General features: G+C 40.7%; 1 protein-coding gene across 23 annotated transcripts in view; it reads right to left on the reverse strand.

Annotated features, from left to right (window-relative positions):
- The window catches only part of ADGRL3 (adhesion G protein-coupled receptor L3), a 764,879-nt gene extending 744,772 nt beyond the window's left edge, over positions 1–20,107 (reverse strand). For 21 of the 23 annotated variants that reach the window (XM_070395997.1, XM_070396008.1, XM_070395993.1 and 18 more), the window contains exon 1: positions 18,939–20,107. The gene's annotated coding sequence lies outside the window, so the exon portion shown is untranslated. Of the gene's footprint in view, positions 1–18,465; positions 18,511–18,938 lie in introns of those variants that run through there. The other 2 variants (XM_070395881.1, XM_070395899.1) reach the window with 2 other exon arrangements.
- Between the last annotated feature and the right edge of the window lie 2,897 nt (positions 20,108–23,004).

The raw sequence follows: 23,004 nt of genomic DNA on the forward strand, positions 1-23,004 counted from the left end.
CTCAGGTGAGGCTTACAAAAATGAAAAATAAAGTAAAATACAAACATATAATAAACATATATTATAGGTCTCCAAAGAATTAATTTTAACTTTCAGATAAAAAATAAAACTGATTAAACAATTGGATACAGCATTACAACTGTATATCAATAGGAAGATCAGTAAGTACAACAAGTTCAGATAAGGTCATTTGAACAATGATCACTATCACTTAGCTCCCCCATGTCTTTCTAATGAAATTAGGGTCCAGTATATCAGAGTCGAAAAGGATATTATTGAATACAAACCTCTTTATACATGAATCCACCGAGGCCAGAAAAAAGCAGGCTCTCTCCTCCACTTTGCAGCTGAGAAGGGGCATGGCAGGATCTCGGGCACTCATCTAACTGGTCTCCCCTCATCCCCAATCAATGCCTCCTCCAATTACACGTACACAGAACAGCTAACGTGATCTCTGTAAAATGAAAATCTGATCTTATTATTGCCCTGCTTAAAACCTCTAATGACTTCCCATTGCTCCTAAGATAAAGTCCAAAATAATTTACCTTAAAAAAGCACTACCAATCCTGGACTCCCATTGGCTTTCCCAGTCGAATTTCACGCCACTGCCTCCTTCAATCCTTTCATTCTAACTACTAGCTAGGACCTTCTCTAAGTTTCTCACATGAACCAAGTTCATTCTTACCTGAGGCCTTGGCTAATTCCTACATATCCTCTGGGGCTTAGCAGGATGAGAAAACCTCTTATCTGTAAGGTCTGAGATCTCTGAGTCAAATGTTCTCATAAGACTCAGAATTTCCCTTTTCTAATATCTATCACACTTGTTTTAATATTTTTAACATAGGAAGCATGCAATAAATATTTGTTGATAAATGGCTGAAAAAGATTGATTCCAAATGTACCATCTTCTCACTATAGTATTTTTCCTATATTAAAATGTTATTCCAGTAAGACAATGTTCTTAAACCACACTTACTCATCATTTTCCTCAAACTCTTAAACTAATATCATCCCTTTTCTAGACCATAAATTACCATTATTTTATTAATATTGAATGATTTATTCTAAATAATAATGGAATCAGCTGTTTCATGACATGCTGTGGAAAGCCTCCTAAAAATTTAAATAATAATTTCAATACTAGCAGTGGAGAGATGACAAAGTCTACTGTCTCTACTAAATGGAAATACCACATTTCTCTTAACAAAAGAGAGAGAGAAAAACACCAGTGTTGTTCCATTTATTTATGCACTCATTGGTTAATTCTTGTATATGCCTGATCTGAGATCAAACCTGCAAGCTTGGCATATCAGGACAAGGCTCTAAGCAAATGAACGACTGGGCCAGGGCCCAGATTGATATTTTACTACTGTCATTTGACAAGTAGAAAGTCACAACTATAGCACTGCCAAACTTTAGCAACGGTATTCCTAAAGAGTTCCTCCATGTCTGCAGAGTTCCTCAGGACTGAAAGACACCAGGTGCATAATAAGTGAATGTGGATGGGGAAAAGTCAGAATAAGAATGAATAGAAACCAATCTTCTAGACTCTAGAATCTAGAGTAAAACTCCCTCTCATTCACAAACACAGAGATACATATCTCCAAGACTAAACTAAGAAATCTTGGGTTTCTTTATCGATAGAGTGTCCCCCAAAAATGTATACACCCTTTAACTGCTGATAACTCACTTAATTTTCACTCCTTTTCAGGTTTAACTGATTTGAAATAATAGGTGAAGCCAGACCAAGGTTAGAACAAAGAAAATTTATCCTAAAGTGCCACTAGACTTCTTTTTATGGTGTTACATAAAAGATAAAGTTTATGGTACAAAACCAGCAACATTCGACAAATTGATGGCACACAAATACTGAGTGAAATGATTCCCGATGTTTGCAATTCCATTGCTTCCCATTATCAGCAGTGCCTGGACCAGAACAGTCATCAGTTTGAAAACAGGCTTTGGAAAAAATTCATTTCTGTAGATTCTTTTACATTTTGAAAATGAACTGTATGTTAATAAACACTGACTATATAATCACTCAAAGTGTGTATACATTTTGGGGGAGCACTCTTTATAGATATTAAGAATTTTTCTCATCTCAAATGTACAGTCTCTGATGATTCTTTATGGTCAGCTAATAGTTTATTTTATGATTTTTATGATAATTCTGAAATTCAATATTGCAGGCAGGAAACTGATATTAAAACATACCATGTTAATTCACTTTCTCTGTAAAAGGACAACTGAAGGTGCATTGTCTTGATTGACAAATCAAGGCAACTATGCTCAAGTTTCTTCCCTTTACTCAGCTCTATTAACCTCCCTGACTAGAACATGCATGGAACTGGGATCAGCTTTTCCGATGACAGAATTTGAAGGGAGCAGTGAACCAGCACATTCTCGAGGGCTGCCTACTCAACCTTCTGATCTCAGTTCAAATGTTATTTGATCTGGGATGTATTTCCATATCCCTCTCACCCCCAGCTCAGACAAGGTCTGATCCTGCTGCTATAACTCTCATAGCATCCTGGATTTGACCTTTGTAGCACTTGCCACGATTTTAACTAAATAATTAACGGTAGTTACACTGCTTGATATCTCTTTATTTCCATGATTTTGCAATTCCTATAAAATCGGAGGCTCTTTTTGCCATGCTATGTTCCATATCCCCAGCATCCTGCAGGCATTTGATAATAACAAGTACACAGTGAATGAAAAATAAAAAAAATACACAATGATTTAATGAAGCTGATCTTTAGAGAACTGCAGGAAAAAAGCAGAACAATTAGAGGCCCATTTGGGAGAGGATATCTGTTTCAACAACAGATTAAAAAATTAACGCCAACAATAAAAGCTACCAGTGTGCTATATATTTATCTGCATTATCTCAGATAATCCTCACCATAACTCTGAAAGGTAAGTATAATTTGTATTCCCAGTTTACACATGAGGAACCTGGGGCATGCAGAGGCTGAGTCACTTTTCCAGGGCCATACAGAGAGGGGGCTTAGGCTCCCTTCGACTTCACCTTTGCTTCTCAATAATATACATTTTATTTTGTATGTTATATTTCTCTACATTCTTATTACTTTCAGTAAAAATCATCTAATGTAGAACAAAATGCAAGTTAGTCCTTACATCTTAAAATAAGATGTAATGATTTTATGTAAGTAAATTCAATCGTGGTGAAAAAAAAGAAAACAGTGAGTATTCAATACTCAATGTACACACTTCTGCTTTATAAATGAACAGATGTTGTAATTGGGAAGAGGGAGGAAAGGAAAGAAGCAGCCCTGGTCGGGTGGCTCAGTTAATTGGAGCCTCATCCCTTACACTGAAGTTTGTGGGTTCAATTCCTGATCAGGGCACTGTACCAGGGTAAGATCCTTGGTCAGGATGAGGGAGGGAGGAAACCAATAGATGTTCCTATCTCACATCAATGTGTATCTATCCATCTCTCTCTCTCTCTCTCTCAAATCAACAAAAACATATCCTCAGGTGAGGATTTTTTAAAAATGTAATAGTAGAGTACTATAATGTAGAGGAATGTGAGAAAACTTTATTAGAATATTAATTTTTTAATGTATTTTTATTGATTTCAGAGAGGAAGGGAGAGGGAGAGACAGAAACATCAATGATGAGAGAATCATTGCTCAGCTGCCTCCTGCATGCTCCCCACTGGGGATCAAGCCCACAACCCAGGCATATGCCCTGACCAGGAATGGAACCATGATCTCCTGGTTCACAGGTCAACACTCAACCACTGAGCCACACTGGCCAGGCTAGAATATTAATTTTTTAAAAGAATGTAAAATAACTTAGTATCAATTTATTTTTAAACTTCCATCAAAAAAAATGTCTAACCTATTTTATCTTGTTAAAATATGCTATCACCACGGGCAGTACTGTGTATTAGCTCTTTAAGAAGGACATAATATGAATTTTTTTGTAAAATCAACTGCCCATTAAGATTTTTGATAAAGTAAACTTTCAACCAGAGGTATTTTACTATAATGAGCTTTATTATTTTACGAAATGAGTGCACTGGGGGGGTGGGGGGTCCCTCAGCCCGGCCTGTGCCTTCTCACAGTCCAGGAGTCCTCAGGGGATATCTGACTGACAGCTCCCCTGTGGGGAGCGGGCCTAAGGCGTCAGTCAGACATCCTTAGCACTGCTCAGCTCCCCCTGTGGGAACTCACTGACCACCAGGGGTCAGCTCCTGCATTGAGCGTCTGCCCCCTGCTGGTCAGTGCGCATCACAGTGACCAGTTGTTCCACTGTTTGGTCTATTTGCATACTACCCTTTTATTATACTGGATTTTATTTTATGGCTGTTTTAGTGAGAAAGAACCCCAACGCCTATACCCTAGTTGCAAAAGAAACTGAAGAAGTTATATGATCAATGTGATGTAGCTATTTAGTGACAATGCCATGCCTGAAATCAGAAATCGGAACCCTCAAGGCCAAGACAGAAATTCCTTGAAAGAAGGCAGCAGAAGCTATAAACCAATCATGTCCCTTTGGGCAAGTTACCACAATTCTTCTTGAAACATTAATTTTATTTTTATTGTGATAAGAACATTTAACATGAGATCTACCCTCTTAACAGATTTATGAGCATACAACACCATACTGTTAACTACAGGAACAGAATTATACAGCATATTTCTAGAAATTACTCATCTTGCATAAATGAAATTTTATATCTCTTGATTAGCAAATGGGGACATTTTTAAATTTTAAAAAATGTTTAGGAAATGAGTGTGCAAGTGTGTGCCTTTTAAGATGCCTTCCATGCCTTTATTATTTCACAAGCAGGTGCAGAGCAGTTTTCAATGGCACTTAAATTTATCTTGAAATAGTAACTTCAAACACTGCTTTCACATTCAGTTGTTTCTTTTAGGTCCATAAAGCACATCCACGCAGTTATATACTCATTTCTTAATCAAGCATTAAACTGCCCTACAAATATGTTCTAATGCAGATTTAAAGAAAAAATAGAAAGAAAAGAATAATAGACTTCCAATCTGAATGCTGGAAATATACCTTAAATACATGTCTTTATAATTGAAGCAGAAGTCACAAAGATGCTGTTTAAAATATAACTGTTAGTCTCTTTGGCCAAAGAGTGAACTAATGAAATCAAATACAGTAGGCACGTCATTATTGTAGAAATGATAAAAAGTTACATTATACACCTGCTGTTTTTCTTTCCCATTTGACTTATGAATTACTAAACACCTCATATTTTGTACCTCACTCTTATTCCTATGGGTAGATCTCTAACTAAACTCACACTTAGCAAAATTTGAGTCATATTTACTAATTATAAGCCATAATGTTCTGTTTAGTTAATTTTCTTTATGACCTCTCTCTCACTCTATAGACAACCTTCAATTATTACTGACAATTTACTCCTACTTTTTGTACTGAAATTTTAGAACTGCCCAAACAAAGCCCACCAATTTCCTTATTCCATAAGCGCTTTGGTAAAGAACTTTAAGTTCATGTTTTAGTAGATGAACTTAAGAGATAAGAGGTCCATTCAGAGCAGAGGACTTAACTGTGAAAGTTTATGGGGACATAAAGTGGATGGTGGACTTCTTAATTCTTCATAAATCAGTTTCATTGTATAGTTTTGTTTTAACATTATATTAAATTCAAAGACATTAGGCACCATCCTATTTAAATGTTAACAGCCAGCAAATTCCATTTTTACTACTATTTTACTGATCTCAGCTTTTATATATTGATACATATGAGTTAGTAATTCTTAAGAATTGCCACACCATTATTAAATTACTAATCTTTACTACCTATACATAACTGAGAGTTAGCATTCTTTAAAATTTCCAAAAAGTTAGGAGGACCAAATATACACAGAGGACATTGATTCATGGGAATCACTGTAACCAAGTACTTAAAGTCAAACTAATTATTTACTCTCTGTCCCAGTAATTGTACTTCAAGGAATCTGTGCTACAGAAATCACCAGAGAATAGGCCAAGCTTATCCTTGCAAAATACAACAATTCACACGAATAAAGAAAGCTTAAATAAATCACAGTATATCCACATAATGAAATATTTTACAATATTAAAAAGGATGCTTTCAAAAATAATGGCATGCGGAAATAGGAGAGAATTATAAGAACTGGGTATATATCTAATTTAACTTTAATTCCACTAAACATACATAAAATACAGATATTTCATGAATAAAATACAGAGATAACCAAGTTAAAAATATGTGTGAAATCATCTTTGTGAACAATGCAAGGTACCACTGCATTATAATATACTGGATGATTTGTTTTGCTGAATATATCTCTATATTTCACAATTATTGAACATGAGCACTACGACAATCAGAAATAAAAGATACTCAGTTATGATCATTCAACTAGAATAAGCTGCATGGAGAAGAATGAATGGGAATCAAAACTCAACTATTAGTAGCCCCCAAGTAGAATCAAAAGAGCTACATAAATGATATACCACTGGGATAGTAGCAAGAACTCCAGAGTCATATCTACCAAGCTAAGAGAGAGTAGCAGTAAAGGAAATAACACAGAAAGATTATTAACACAAAACAGATGGACTAGCATACCATCCTCTGATGTTGATCCTATGAGTCCCTCACACAGATTGATCATCCACTTGTAATAAAGTAGGTTAAGTTCTCATTTATAAACCTAATGTTTTCTTTCATACCCCATTACTTTTTTGTTTTTGTTGCTCACTCTCAACACCCCTATATTCAAGGAATAAAACACACACACTTAGCACTACACTCTCACTATCATCCATTATTCAAGAAAGGTCTCCTTGAATAAATGTCTGCTCAGAGGCTCTCAGCAAATTTCATTTCTGAACACTACTGTCGGCAGCCCAGCAGGCTATTTCACCAAGATAAGATCACACATTTAATCAAATGCACCTAAAAAAAGAAATACTCGCAAAGTTTGCTTAATAATGCCAGATCATGAAGTACAATGTTGACAGCCTTCTAATTTTTAGTGCTCCTTCTTTTTCAAGGATTTGCAAGGGAGATGCATGGGAGTTCTACTAACCTTTGAAAATTCACCAAATTATATTATGTGTTACTTTTTACTAGTACATTGGGTTGGCACTTACAAATAAAAACAAAAAGTCAACACAATTTTGTGAGTAATAAAAAATAAAAATAAATAAATAAGTGCAGGAGGTTTCCCAACTTATACAAATAACATCTCTAAAACACCATTTCAGAGATGGGGGAAAGATGGCGGCATAGGTAAACACCGGAGACTGCTGCCGCAAACAACCACTTCAAAAATACAACTAAAAGACAGAACGGACATCACCCAGAACCACAGGAAAGCTGGCTGAGGAGAGACTCTTCAACTAGAAGGAAAGACAGCAGTGTCCCGAGGCTCAGAGGAGGCGCAGTGTGGAAAATTTAAAGGTGCGGAGGTGCGCGCGAAAAGCGGGCTGGTGGCTGAGGGCGCGGTTGTCGTTTTCGGTCGGGAGTGAGTCTCAGACTTTGGGCTCCAGATCCGGGCGAGTCTCTAGGGACTCAGACTCAGACGGGAGAAGCGGGATTGTCCGGCATCAGTTGGAACCTAAGGGCAGCTTTCTCTCCGAAGTTTGCAGCAGCTGCCAGGGTTCTGTGAAGCAGAGCCTCTGGGAACGGGACTGAGAGTAGCCATAACTGCTCCCTCCGCCCGCCCTGCTGATCCCGTGCGGCCCGCCCCGCCCAAGCCCTGCGCAGAGCCATTTGCTGGATCGCCTCAGGCAAAGGCTAGATTAGCACCTCCCCAGAGGACAGAAGTTTTCCCGGGCAGACACAGGTGATTCTCACAGCCAGTCGGCCTGGTGGGCAAATCCCTCTAGTATTAACTACAACAATCAAGGCTTAACTAGAACAAGACTGCGCACAAAGACCACAAGGGGGTGCACCAAGAAAGCATAAAAAATGTGGAGACAAAAAAACATGACAGAAATGGAGGATATGGAGCTAAAAAACGCAATTTTGAGGGCTTGCAATAAACTTGTTGAGAGCCTCACGAAAACTAATGAGACCCTCGATGCTACGATAAAGAAACTAGAAATTAAGCATACACGGACTGAAATAAAGAATATTATACCCAATAGCAGACCAGAGGAGCGCAAGAATCAAGTCAAAGATTTGAAATTTGAAGAAGCAAAAAACACCCAACCGGAAAAGCAAAATGAAAAAAGAATCCGAAAATACAAAGACAGTGTAAGGAGCCTCTGGGACACCTTCAAGCGCACTAATATCAGAATAATAGGGGTGCCAGAAGATGAGAGACAGCAAGATATTGAAAACCTATTTGAAGAAATAATGGCAGAAAACTTCCCCCACCTGGTGAAAGAAATGGACTTACAGGTCCAAGAAGCGCAGAGAACCCCAAACAAAAGGAATCCAAAGAGGACCACACCAAGACACATCATCATTAAAATGCCAAGAGCAAAAGACAAAGAGAGAATCTCAAAAGCAGCAAGAGAAAGAGACTCAATTATCTATAAGGGAATACCCATACGACTGTCAGCTTATTTCTCAACAGAAACTTTGCAGGCCAGAAGGGAATGACAAGAAATATTCAAAGTACTGAATACCAAGAACCTACAACCAAGAGTACTTTATCCAGCAAAGCTATCATTCAGAATTGAAGGTCAGATAAAGAGCTTCACAGATAAGGAAAAGCGAAAGGACTTCATCACCACTAAACCAGTATTATATGAAATGCTGAACGGTATCCTTTAAGAAGAGGAAGAAGAAAAAGGTAAAGATACAAATTATGAACAACAAACATGCATCTATCAACAAGTGAATCTAAGAATCAAATGAATAAATAATCTGATGTACAGAATGAACTGGTGATTATAATGAATCAGGGACATAGAAAGGGAATGGACTGACTATTCTTGGTGGGGAAAGGGGAATGGGAGATGCGGGAAGAGACTGGACAAAAATCGTGCACCTATGGATGAGGACAGTGAGTAGGGGGTGAAAGCGGAGGGTGGGGCGGGAACTGGGAGGAGGGGAGTTATGGGGAAAAAAAGAGGAACAAATGTAATCTGAACAATAAAGATTTAATAAAATTAAAAAAATAAAAAATAATAATAAAAAAATAAAATAAATAAAAAAATAAAACACCATTTCACTTCGACTAGTCAAGTGTCAGCATGAAACACTACCCGGACTCTAGATTTTGTAATAATGGATCCATATTAGAGGTCTGCCATTTGAATAACACTATTACTAGATAGATTGAAGTATGTTTTCATTGGATTCTTTAGACAACTAATAAAGTTATCCATACTCAATTATTTAAAATATCCTACTTGATGTACTTTTGAGTCTTCTGTCTCTAAACATAAGATGAACTTGAACAAATACATATGCCCGTCAGAAGCATGACATAACAAGTACACTAGCAGGAGTAAAATAGACATCTCAGATAGATTCATACCTACAAATCCATTTTTACTGCTTTTACTTCTATCCGCATTAATTTTATGCTGCATTTATTTTTATTCAATAAGTTTTTGTTTCTTTAGTTTCATCTGGGGTAACTTTTTCTTCTGTGCAACCTCCACTTCTGGTTGCTCCTTTCCATCAAGCATCATCATAAGTTGGCTGGTGGAACTCACACATGATTTAATTAAAACATGAGCTCTACAGCCAATGGTATATCTCAGGGGCTTTGTTCACCTGGAGGTACTCAATGCCTAAATAATCCACATTTAAACCTGTAAGACCAGCATTACTCTCTGCCCTTTTTAGCATGAGTAGCAAAAATGCAGCACTCTGTGCGCCACCAACCCTGTGTCCAGTGCCCGTTGGCATTGTACAATGGCAACTTCACTGTTGTGTGTGTATATGTTGTTATAAAATGACATCTTTCAGCTATTTCGTGGCTTTTCAGATATGCACAGCCTCCTTGATAACTTGAGCAGTTCCGTAGGTGTTTTTGAACCTGAAAATTTGAATCCCTTGATTTGCATGTTTTTGTTGGATTTTCTGGGTCAAGTGAGTAAGACAACATTTTCTAAGATCACATTGGCTGCTTACAGGAAAAGAGTAAACCCATTTGTAATGGTTTTCCTAACCAATTCTTCTAGTGCCTGATCTGTCTCAGTTAACAAAGGATTATTGTAGTAGACATTCAGGTTTTATCAGCCCCTCTGCCTTTTCCTGTGTACAAGATCCCTCTATTAATTGAGCCTTTCCTTCTCCAACCTATTTGTCCATCCACAGAGGAACTGCAATATCCTTACCCACTCCACTAAGCTGGTGATAATAGATGGATCTAAAACTGGGTACCTAATCCAGACTGTGGTGAAAGGGAAAGAATCCAGTAGGCAGAGGTAAGGAAAAGTGGGTCAGGACATGCAACTGGAGCAGAATCCTAGTGGTAGTCAAGGGGCTATTTTTATTTTTGATGCCTAGAAAAACCTCCATATTCACCAAGATTCATCAGGTGAGAAAAAAAATAACTTCCCAATAAATTGATCATTTGGCTAAAGCTAGTTGGAATTGTCTTTGCAAGTAAAAGAGGAACATGAATTACCCCCAATCTATCAAATCTCTTAAGTTGAATTTAAGTCCATACAACAACTAAGATGTTGCAGCATTTTGGAATGACAGTAAAATAATATTTAACTATCATGCATAAAAATACTTTAAAAGTAAAGTAAAATTTAACTATTGAAAGTGCTTAAATTTTTTTTAAAAATGTGTATTATTTTAAAAGAAAACAGTTGCCTAAGGCCTCCTTCCAAAGTCAACTTCAGTTAATAATATGATTAAAACTTGACAGATTCAACAGTTAAAGTCAATATAAAAAAGAAAGTCTAGATATACACATGCCTCATGTTAACACAAAACTATTTCTCAATGGACTCTTTGTCCGCTTCCTGAAGTCACGATCAGTATTCTGAGTCAAGATTCAGACAACCACCATCAGCCATTGACAAATCAAAAACACTCAAAATTGGAAAAAACTAAAAGATATCAATGTAAACCATTTGAGCCCTTCCATTCATGCCAGACATAAAATCGCATACAAAAGATGCCCATCACGACCCATTCCTCTTACCCAACAGAATTTGGAAGAGTTTTGGGGAAAGGAAAAGAGGAAAGAAACCAAACCAAAACAAAACTGGAGACTGTTGAAAAACCTCTTCCAGGGTCAGCTGTCAATGGAATGCATTTTAGTATTCAGGTTACCCACCCATGCAGAACATCAAAAACTGGGCTTGAGTCTCTCCCCTATTCTCACAGGCTCAGGCTACTGTGGAGCTGCTGGGGCTGTACTGAATAGTAACACACTCTGCCTCTGTGGGACGTATAAACACCAACACAAACTGATCAAACAGAAGGGGGTATCATTTCTACTTGACTTTCATTTTCTTGAATTATACTTTAAAACACTTAAGTCTGGTACAATTTAGCAAGTCAGCTGTCCAATGTGCAGCTTATGTTTTCATTCATTTTTACCACCTACCACGTTGTACACTTTCCATTTTAACAGAAATGCTGGGGAATAACAGGTAAAAGTCACACATTTCAGGAACTCCTCGATTGGCAATTGTCACTGAAATACACATGTTAATTCTAAAATTCAGACTTATTTATCACCATGTCCCTACTTGTACTCTTTTAAAGCAACTTTGGGGTCTGAATTTTAAGGGTTCACCTGCATTTAGAACACTCTGATGAAGACATGAATTTTGGAATTATAAATTTTTTAAGTGTTGGAATCCTTAAGTCTTAAAAGTTTATGATGATTTGGTGACAATATTGTAGAAAATTCTGATGCAGTTCAAACTTAAAGGGCTACTGATGCCATGAGAAAAGATGATCAGGAGTTTAATTTAAAATGTCTTAAGTTAAATTGCTATTTTCATTTTATATGTGATTTAAGTCAATCTTCAGACATGATATTTGGTGGCTGTCAAAAATATTTTTCTGTCAGGATTATGATTTTTGGTGGGGAATTAGTAGCAGAGCATAACTTTTTAAGATTAAGATTAAGAGCTCAGAAATAGGTACTCAAGAAAAGGTTAAAAAAGGAAATTGGGAAAGACAAAAAGACATAAAACGTTTCTCAGCTGTTTAAGAAAATGCTATTAATTTTCTTGGCTCATCAAGAACTTTTCAATTAAGAAAATAATATTTGCCGAAACCGGTTTGGCTCAGTGGATAGAGCGTCGGCCTGCGGACTGAGGGGTCCCGGGTTCGATTCCGGTCAAGGGCATGTACCTTGGTTGCGGGCACATCCCCAGTAGGAGATGTGCAGGAGGCAGCTGATCGATGTTTCTCACTCATCGATGTTTCTAACTCTCTATCTCTCTCCCTTCCTCTCTGTAAAAAATCAATAAAATATATTTAAAAAAAAAAAAAAAAAAAAAAAAAAAAAAAAAAAAAAAGAAAATAATATTTGACTTAGCTATTTTTTAATAATGGTAGTTAAGGACGTTTCAAATGATACTATGACTAATAATGACAGGTTCCATTCATTAAATGCTCAATCTATCAGGTACATTTTTATTTACTTCCCATTCCTCACACCAAACCAGCAAAGATGCCATTATCTTTATTTACAGACAAAGACAATAGAGCTAGAGAGTTATGAAATTCAGATTGTCCCTCATTCCAAAGGCCATTTCTGACAAGTTCATAACTAGGGACAACACCCAGCTATGCTCACCTGAAGAATATAATTTTGTTTTCACAACTATGCATTCATAGTTAAAGTTAGCAGGATTAACCAAAGAGCTGGAAAAGACAAGTGCTACGGTACTTACTGTGGCAGGGATAAGGGAAATATTTAGCCGTGAATATACTCAAATATAATATATAATTTATAAATATATATAGAAATTTTCAAAAAGATGTCAAAGTCCCATTCAGAAGTATTACAGTTCACTTTTAAACTTAAGATTCTGGTAAAACTAATCTCTATGTGGGAGCTTCTGTCATTCATTAGGCATATTACCCCTCACAAATAAACTGAGCCACAGTATATAATTACCCTATGGGTCCTTCTCCCTGAAAATGGCCTGTTGTGATGCATCGATAGTGATTATCAGACTAAGAGTGTAGTGAGTTGTCTTGATATCACTTCAGAAAAGTGATTTCCTCCCTAATAATTCCCATGATACATAAATATTCAATTAAGGTCTTTGAGATCTAGTTTTAATTAGGCATTCATACTCTACCCAACTGCAAACTTAGCCCACGTTATGGAAGGTATTTTATTAATTCATAGTATTTTTAAAAATCCCAACAACTCCTCGTTATTTTTAAAGTGGGACGGTAAAAATAAAGCCAAGATTATCTTTTATTTGAAATTTTCAAATTTAATAATGTTTTAAATGTTGCTCTAAAGCAATGAGGTGAAACATAACCACATATCTGAATCCCATGGGGAGTTGATTAATGTTTCTTGGAGCCCTCATGAGACCTAGTAAATAATAATGATAATAATAAAACTACTGAAAGCAGCAAATAGGGGCCTATGTATTATGTGCCCAGAACCATTTGGGGCACTCTGCATATATCTTCCCATTAAATCTTCACAGCAACCTATGAATTAGGCACAACTGTTATACCCATGAAAGCATATCAGGAAATTGAGGCATAGAGAGATCTGGTATTTTGCCCAAAGTCAAATAACTTATCAAACCTAAGCAAACACACTCCAGCATCCCTTCTCTTCACCACCACCCTATTCTGCCTCTCCAGATATCAGGATTTCAAGACCTGGGGCCTGGATGTTAAATTCTCCCAGTAGCTCCTTTGCTACTGTCAGGACATCAGGCTGGAGATATGGCAGCTTTAAAGCTTCGGTTTCACTAAGTGGGGATCAAAACAGTTAAAGACAAGCTTCCTACGATGGGAAGAAAATAATGAAAATGTCAGAAAATAATAAAACCTCCAACCTACTTGTGTCTTTTTAAAACTTGAACCATCCACTTGTTTTCTCACTCTAGATGGCTTCTTATACGGTTACACAGGGTGAGACTTGTGAGTACGAGGAGGCGGATCTTGGAACGCTTCTCAGACTCCCTGGTCCCAAGACCCTATTACATGCTTAAAAATTGATGACCTAAAGCAACTTTGGAGTATTCATAGTTAAAGTGTGGGAACTTTTAAACACATGCCACATGCCATCAGAGCAATGATGTCATCACATACTAGTATCATGTACCTTCTGGAAACCCCACCCCGCCCTGCACATTTGTTCAAGTATGAGAGCGAAAGGCCAATCACATCTTAGCATTGTTATGACAATGTTTCCTCCTGACAGGCCTGAACAGGTCTTAGGGGGACCCACAGGTTTCCCCAGAACACAGATTGAGAAGAGTAGTCTGCTCTACAAAATAACTGACAAACGTTTACCAGAAACATTCAGCTTGGTGATTTAGTTTTCCATCCCAGAGATAATCTTCATAATAAATAAGATTACCACCAACAATATTCTATTTAAATTCTTGAATAATATGGACCAAATATTAGCTTCTTCTAATACATGTAGTCATTCTTCTGAAGACATTTAACATTAAATTCTTATTTTCAGTTTCAGCAAGACATGAACAAGACATAAGTTATTAAGATCTACAGAATCTGTCATGATCAAATATAAGAAGAACTCTCTCCTTTCACCCACTCCCTAAGACAGTGGGGAACTTCATAAATTCAGAGTAGGAGAGCTAATTTTTAAATATATTTTGTACTTTTGAATACATAAACACACTTCACAATTCTGAAGAAAAAAAAAGTACACCTGCTACCTATGCAGTAGTAGAGTTCATTTAATTGATCCACATAGACACTCAGACCAGGGTAATATCATTAAATGGTTGGGAGAAATATACACATCTTAGGACTTATAATTGATATCAAGAGACATACTTACCTATTTTTCTCAAACTGATGAATAAACAACAATATCAAAATCACAATGAGGGAAAAATCTGATTTTTCTCCCCACTGATGAACAACTCTCTAACAACACATATGCACACACATAGATAACAAAGGGGAAATAAATGTCAGAAGGACCTTACTCAAATTTGAATGTTTTACATTTTATTATAAAATTGGATATTCTATAAAGAAATGCATTTGCATAAAAGAAAAAGAAAAAGATGCAATAGTAATCTAAGCATAAATATGTCCTTGAAGGCAAACAAATGTTAAATTACAATACAGCTTCTGTCAATGTGAGCAAATGCATATTTTGAATGTAATGCAAATCTAAGGAATCAAAGGGAAAATAGCCATTTGCAAAATTGGAGGAAAGAGCATCTTCCTTTAAGTCTAACTGCTCTAGCCATTCATACCATGCTAAATTAAGGCTGAATAGCATTTCTCAAATCATTCTTTGTTCTTAAATACAAAAATCACAAGCAGTTTTCCTGAATTCTAGGCAAAAATGCCCCACTTCTAATAGTAACTGTCACTCCTACTAGACAGTCCTTTTCAAAAACAGTTTAAAAAAGTGGTTAAAGTGGTCCAAATGAAATCTGAAAACCAATTCAGTTTAGCATTGTGTATATTATTTGACTAACTTCAATCCTTTTGACCTTATAAGTTTTTTATTTTCTAGTTAAATTTCCTTTGCTATAGTTAACCAAGGAATCAAAGGTAAATCAAATTCATCAAAATTTTGCCTAATTACCAGAAACAATGCCAGGCACAGTAGCTGGAGCCAGTAAATCTCATACTATTATTCCCAGTGAAAAGGAATATTTAAATCTCCAAAATGTAAGAAGATCATTATAAAGACAACCATTTCTAAAATATCCTCCATTCATATTTTGAGGAGAGCTCTCAACCTGAAGGATAATCAGATCAAGCAACTTCAAATGAGACATCAAAAAGCATTTACCCATCATACAAATCCCATGTTGGCTTATCGCTTTTCAGGCCAGGCATGCCCGATGCAACCTAACATGTCTATCAAAAGGATTTAAAGAGTTCACATAAACCTTTATACTAATCATTCCTTGTACCCCGAGTTCATAGAAATAGTCCAGTTACCCATGAACACCAATAGAGCAGGCTATTGAATATTTAGTGATAAAGAAGTGCTATGGAATGGCATCCGAGCACTCTGGCATGTTCACCTTCAGCTAAAGACAGCACAATACACTGACAAACACAGTCCTAATGACATCAGGACCTGTGGAATGTATGACTGCTAGGAAACAAAGAACAGATCTGACCAAATCTTCTAATGTATGGACTTGGAATCATGGCAATTAGATCTTCTAAAAGGAGAGGACAAGTATTCTTTCATCTTCAGAAATGTTTGCAAGTTTAAAGACTTTAACATATACCCTCCAGAAGTGAAGCAAATACAGGACGCTAGATTCTCATGAATTAAATCACAATTCTCTAAGTTTTCTTTTAAGGTGACCACCACTAGCAATAACTCATAAAAATATAACAATCAAAATCGGGGATCAGGGATTCTGTATACCTTTTTGTTTGTGTTTTATTTTTTGCAACCTAAGCTTTTCAAGAAGATCTTAAAAAGAAAGAAATGTAGACATTATAGTACCTAGAAACAAAGTATCCTTTTACATTTGCAGTGCTACATTTTTAGAACAAAATAGAACATAGCCATTTGCAACAAACACCCAAGCAGTCAGAGCTAATCTACAACTAAGGCATTTAATCTTTTAATTATTGAAACTAAAAAGCAGTTTCAAGTTTTTTTAAAAAAACTGATTATCTCTGTATATTGTTAACCCTTGCTTTGGTTACAAAAAAAAAAAAAAGATAGTGTGAAACAAAGCTGAGAGATATTTCAATGAAAATATCTTTTTAATTTCCACACAAATGATCTGAAAACCTCTTTGGGTTACACTATAAAAGAACTGACAGGTCTATCTGTAATCCGCGTACAGACAAACTGGGCGCTAGGAACTCCTGGTAATTTAGTATCATCACCGCTTGAAAAATGTACCAGGGAAAACTGGCTCAATTCTGTTTAACCTCTTAGGGAAATAAAGAACATTCTCCAAATGAAAAATTACTAAAGAAGCGTGTCTTTGTAGATTCTAACATGGCATTCCTTAACTAGTTTTGCTAGCCCAGTATGACACTAAATTAGCAGACCGCCTAGTTACTTCACAGCACAACACAGGAGGCAGTTTTTCCTTCCAGCCAGAGTCTATGCGTCTCCTCATTTCCCCAGCAGCTGGCTGGAAGGATGTAAAATCAGAGGTGCAAGAAGACTTAGACTTCCTAATGAGTAATCCACCCAGGAAAGTAAACACAACTCACACCACTAGGTTCGGTGGGAAGGAGACTGTGGCGGGGCTGCTGACACCCTTGTTTACAATGTGCTCCAACTACTGCAGGCAGGATCACACACGGGCACAGGCAGGAGGCACCCGGGGGTGGCTCGCCCGCTGGAGTTCGCCCAATGGGTAGGCTATCTCTGGCCATAAATAAAGCAGCACATGTTTCCATCTGAGCGAGGAAAGTGGCCAGAGCATTCCAGGGACCAGGGCTTGCGCCGGCTTCGCTCGGTGACTTCAATCTGCCAGAGAGATGACTACACTCTCCCCTGGTCCTCATCAGGGCCGATCTGGGGCGCGATGAGCGCTGCACCAGAGACTCTCACGCGCCGCACGCATCCCGCGGAGGTGCTCCTCGCGGGCGGAAAGGGGACCAGGCGGAAAGGGGACCAGAGGCTTCCCTGCAAACCCTACGGGCCCCCGCGGCCTCCTCAAACCAGATTTTCCAGTTAAGCGGATCTCAGGAGATTTTGATAAGCAAGCTCAAGTAGCATCAGCTCTGCCATCCCCGCAAATACCTCCCGGCCATCCCCTGAGCGCACGAAAACGCACACACACACACGCACACGCCGCACCACCGCCAACTAACCCTTTTGCAGGGAGGTCGCCCCCAGAAACACACATACACGCCCACCCACCAATACTGCTGGGGGGGTGGGGGGTAGCACGCTTAGCTCCAGACTCCAGCGGCGGGGGCGCAGCGGCACCTTCGCTGCGAGGCAGACTGGAGCCTCCCCTTCTCCCGAGAGAAGCTCCGTGGCGCCTACCCTCCTACCTGTAACCCAGCCGACCGCGGCCACCAATACTCTCCCCATCCCGCCCCGGTGCCCCCGCCACCCGGATTCCTTCCACAGCCAAACCGTGCCCACTCCCCACACCGCGCCGCCGCGGGCCACCCCAGAAAGTGGCACCTTTCTCCAACCAACCGCCTAACAAAGCCTGGACAAGCATGTCTAAACCCAACTGCCGCGAAGGGGACCCAACGGGCGGGGTGCGGGGAGACAGCTCGGCTCCACGGCTCAGGGGCGCGACCTGGGCACACGCCGCCGAGGATGCTCCCAGGCAGGTGTCTAGGGAGGGTCGCGGCAGGCGGGCCACCCCGTGGTCCCCACAACCCCAGAGCCGCGCTCCTCACCCGGTGCCTGGCGGTCCGCTAGCCTCTCCCGCCTGCAGCGGCACCCGCTCCGGGCAGGCGGGGAGAAGGCGCCCCCTGGTCAGCTTTCAGCCCCCTCCAGAGGATGACACTGGGACGAGAGACGAGGGAAAATCCCCGGAAACCGTGGAAACCGTGCCGATTCCCCCGCGTTTTGGACTGCGAAGGCGCCGGGTCTGCTCCCCCCTTCATCCCGCTTGGCCGCCAAATCTCCCAAGAGCTGGAAAAACCTCAAGCCGGTGCCAAACCCCAGCGCCCACCAGCCAAGAGACTCCCTTCCCGCCCCGCATCACAATCGAATGAGTGTGTGTGTGTGGGGGGGGGGGGGGGGGGGGCAAGTGTGCGAGTGGGAGGATGAGGGTGCGTGAATCCCCCACGACCACCTCTCCCGGCCCCAGGTAGCCCGCCCCGCGGACGCCGGTCACCACTATTAAGAAGTAAGAAGAATAAATTACCTTTCGTAACCGCGGGTCCCTGAGATCGTCCCATCAGCGGCTCAACAACCTGCAGCTGGGCGCCGTCTCCACCATCCAGCCATGGAGCCCGGGGCACAAGCCGACCGGCCCCAGCGAGGTCGCCCCCACCACACTCGGCAAAGAAGGATATAACCCAAGCGCAGATAAGGCAGCAGGAGGGTGGGAAGCCCAGGCGAGGAAACAACAAAAAGTCTCTCCTTACCCCTTTCTTCTGCTACACAGCCATGGAAGAAGAAAAAAAGGAGAGGGGGTGGGGGGAGAAGAACCAAACGCTTGTCTTCCTTTACGTGTCCTGGCTCGGCACACACCGAGGAGCTCCAGAGCCGAGTCCGGAGAGGGGGGGGGTTCAAATGCCTCCCGCGGTCCACAGTTGCACAACTTCGGAGTCAAGCTCTGGCTCCCGCAGCAGCCGAGGGACCCGAGCGGCCGCGATTAACATGCGGCAGTGAGAGCTGGGGCCGCTTCTCCGCCTGCTGCCGCCGCTTCGCAAAAGACGCTGCTGGAGAGACCAAAAATCTTCCACCATCCCCCCCCCAGCCGATCTTTACATCCAGTTCCCCCACCCCACCCCCTTCTCTTTCTTCTTCTTCTTCTTCCTCGTCCTCCCCCTCCGGTCTGGGAGCGGGAGCGATGGAGGAGGTAGTGGGAGCCGAGAGGGCCAAGGGTGGCTTCTCCGCCTAACCCTCCTCCGCCTCCTCCACTCGCGGTTCTCTCCCCGCCGAGGGTCTCCTTTGGCTCCCGCAACCTGCGCCGCGAGCCGGAGCGAGGGCCACGCAAACTCCTTCCCGGGTGCACAGCGGGGGCGCGCGGGCGGAGCGGGCGCCCGGCCTCCGAGGGCTGCGTCCCGGGGGCCGCGGAGCCCCGAGCCCGGGGGGTGGCTGCTTAGCTCGCCGGGCGGGCCGGACAGCTGTGGGCATGTGGGCGCTTCATGGCGCGGTCCCGTGCTCCGCGCCGCCGCCGCCGCCGCCTCTTCGCTTCTTTCTCTTCTTCGACTCCGGGGGGAACGAGCGAGGCGCTGGCGCTCTCCAGACACGCACGCTCACCCCCGCGCACACACGGGAGAGCTCCGGCCACAGCCGCCCGTGCCGCCGGCGCGCGCGCGCCGCCGGGGAGCGAGGACGGAGGCGCGAGAGAAGAAAGGAAGGGGAGGGGGCGATCACAGGCGGCGGCGGCAGCTGCGGGAGCCGAGGCCACGAGCAGTCCGGGGAGAGCCGGCGGCGGCGACGGCGCCCACCCGGGCCAGCGGCCGCATCTGCATCCCCGCTGCTGGGAACAGGGACGGCCGGTGCCGAGCGAGCGGGCGGCCGGGCGACGCTCCGAGAGCCGGTCGGGGCGCGGACTCGCCGGGACCGTCCAGCCTGCGCGCGCGGCGGGTGCAGCCGGGGCCGGAGCCAAGGCCGGAATGAGCCGCGGGCGGGCGAGCTCGGAGAGCGCCCCGAGCCGGGGAGGGGGCTCGCGCTGGGGGAATGGGGGGCGGCAGGCAAAACCCGGATCTGGAGTCAGCTTGGGCTCCGCCGCGCGGGCTCCACCTAGCAGCTCGGCAAACGCTAGGAAGTGGGAACGGGAGGGCTGCTGCTAGAGGCTTCCCTTTCAGGGTTTGTCAAACAAAGGGTACCTCTCCTGGCGGTTTTGAGGCATCCCTCTATCTCTCCCCAACCTCCCCAGGTCCCTCTCCTCCCCCTCGCCCTCTCCGTCACCATTTCCCCCTCTCCTCTTCCGCCTCCACTCCACCCCAGGTGAGTAAAGGACATCAGTTGGAAAATACTGCCGGTGTCTCCTTTTCCAGGTGCAGGTTATTCCATATTTTCATTACGCAAGTACCGAGTCCCCAAGCGTTTTCTGCCTGTGGTCCATTTTATGTTCCTTCAAACTTATCCCAACGTGCAAGTTCCTTGCAGACTAAGTGTCCTTCTCGGATAATCGAATGTAGGGATTCCATGCTTTTCTTTCACAATATCACCAAAAATTATCATAATGGACATAGAAAGGTGCCAACTCCAAAGTAATGCCTTCCGATAGAAGAAGTCTGCCTAAAGTCATTTAGTGAACGGCTTTGTCCCTTCTTTGTCAATGAAAGATAATTTCTACGGTCTTCTCCTGATCTGAAATTTCACGGTCTGAAATGGCTAAGGTGTTACTTTCTATATCAGCAAATTCTAGTTACTGGTATGATTATGAGAGAAACTAAGATTTGTTATATGCATACAAGCACATTATACCCAAGTTGTATTGGAATATATATGTTCTGAATGATCTAATACCCTTCCAGAGCTTTTAGGGAGGGAACTGCAGCGTATCTGAAGAACCTAAAACCTCATTGGAATTCACAGACCACACACAATACTAGTGACTATCAAAATCCCATTCGCTCTTCAGAGCTCAATCCCAGTGCCAAGTGTTCCAAAAAGCCTTTCTCATCACCCCAATTAAAGTCATCACCTCTTCCATTATACTCCCATTGCACTTTGGTAGTATCTCTACCATAATCACCTATTTCATTCTACCTTTTTCTTGAAATAGCTGCATGTATATATGCCTCCTCAGATTATCGAATCATCTTGATAACATCATATTACTCTGTATCCACAGTATTTTGCACATTGTCATTCCTTTTTTAATAATATGGGAGGGGGGTCTATAATACTGTTGAATTCTGACCAAGTAGATTTTCACAGGCTCAAGTTAGCCTATTTGAATCTGCCTAATATAGGGCATCCATGAACTCTCCTGAGTACTTAAAGAAAATACAAACTGACAGCTGGAGTCACTTGTTACTTAAATAATTTTGGGAAGAAGAGACTCTAGCCAATTGTGACAAGAGGCTCTTATTTGTAAAGAAAGCAACATGGAAACTACTCAATTCATTTCCCAAATGGATATGTGTAGAAAAGTATAAAATAATAGAATGTAGAATGAAAGGTGCTGTATAGATATTAAATGTTATTACAGGTAGCAGCTGAAATATAAGCAATACCTATAGGCCAATTTTTAGAATCAACCTTATCACGACTTTACAGGTATGGAAAAGGAATGAAAGTTCAAAATGGAATTAATATATGTATCAAAATATGTAACATTAACTGAAAGCTAATCATATTAAGTTAAATAATTAAATATGAAATGTTAACTAAAAAGTAAGCATTTAAGTTAAATAAGTAATTAAAAGTATTCACCGAAGAGGAATTAACCACAAATAAGCAAACATCAAACAGAATAAAGAAGGCAAAAGCACCAAAAATGAGTAAAAAATAAAGGATGGTTAAAAAACATCAGGTAAAGAAAGAAAATAAGTTAATTGTTGATATGATTCAATCAAATATTAAGATAGTAATTTTTATAATAGCTATCTGTATGTTTGGCTCAAACTTCCTACTTTCTCAAATCATTTGTAATCTGATGAGCATAGTCTTTAGTAGTTAAGATATAAAGCATCTCACTTTATTGTCAGTAAATCCTTTATTCTTGCTAATATTTTTTAAGGCAAACCTTCCTCGAAAATAAAGTGAAGTAAATCCTGTGCCTTCTTTGCTACACAACTATATGTAACACCTTCTCAGGGAAAGAAAGCATCACAGGTGTTTGAGTAAAGATGCTATTATCCATGGTGGCTTTGTGTGCTAGAATGATTTTTGAAAAAGATGCCACTGTTGGTTTTAACTCCATTGAAATTGGAAAAAAAAAAATTAATACCTACCAAATAGAAAAGAACTTCCCAAAATCTAAAAAAGTGATTCTAATCAAATAGAATTATCAAAATTAAAATATTTTAAAAGCTATCAAAATTTCCTAACGAAATCATTTTTTCATATTAAATGAAACGCACTAAGTTTTCCAAATGCATGAAAATTAGAAAAAGAACATGGGTATCTGTTTACAAAATAAATTCAAATGGCCAATAAAACTAAGGAATTATGTTCTGCCTATACAAATCCAATACATAAAAAGATATACAATCACCAGATTCATCATGTTTCATGTTTCATCCATTAAGTTAGCTGAAAAGTAACAGCGCCCTAGTACTAGACTAACAAAAGTATGTTGAGAC

The sequence above is a fragment of the Myotis yumanensis genome, unplaced genomic scaffold (assembly GCF_028538775.1).
Source record: "Myotis yumanensis isolate MYYU_CA2020_CCGP unplaced genomic scaffold, mMyoYum1.0.hap1 SCAF_1, whole genome shotgun sequence".
Taxonomy (NCBI): Eukaryota; Metazoa; Chordata; class Mammalia; order Chiroptera; family Vespertilionidae; genus Myotis; species Myotis yumanensis.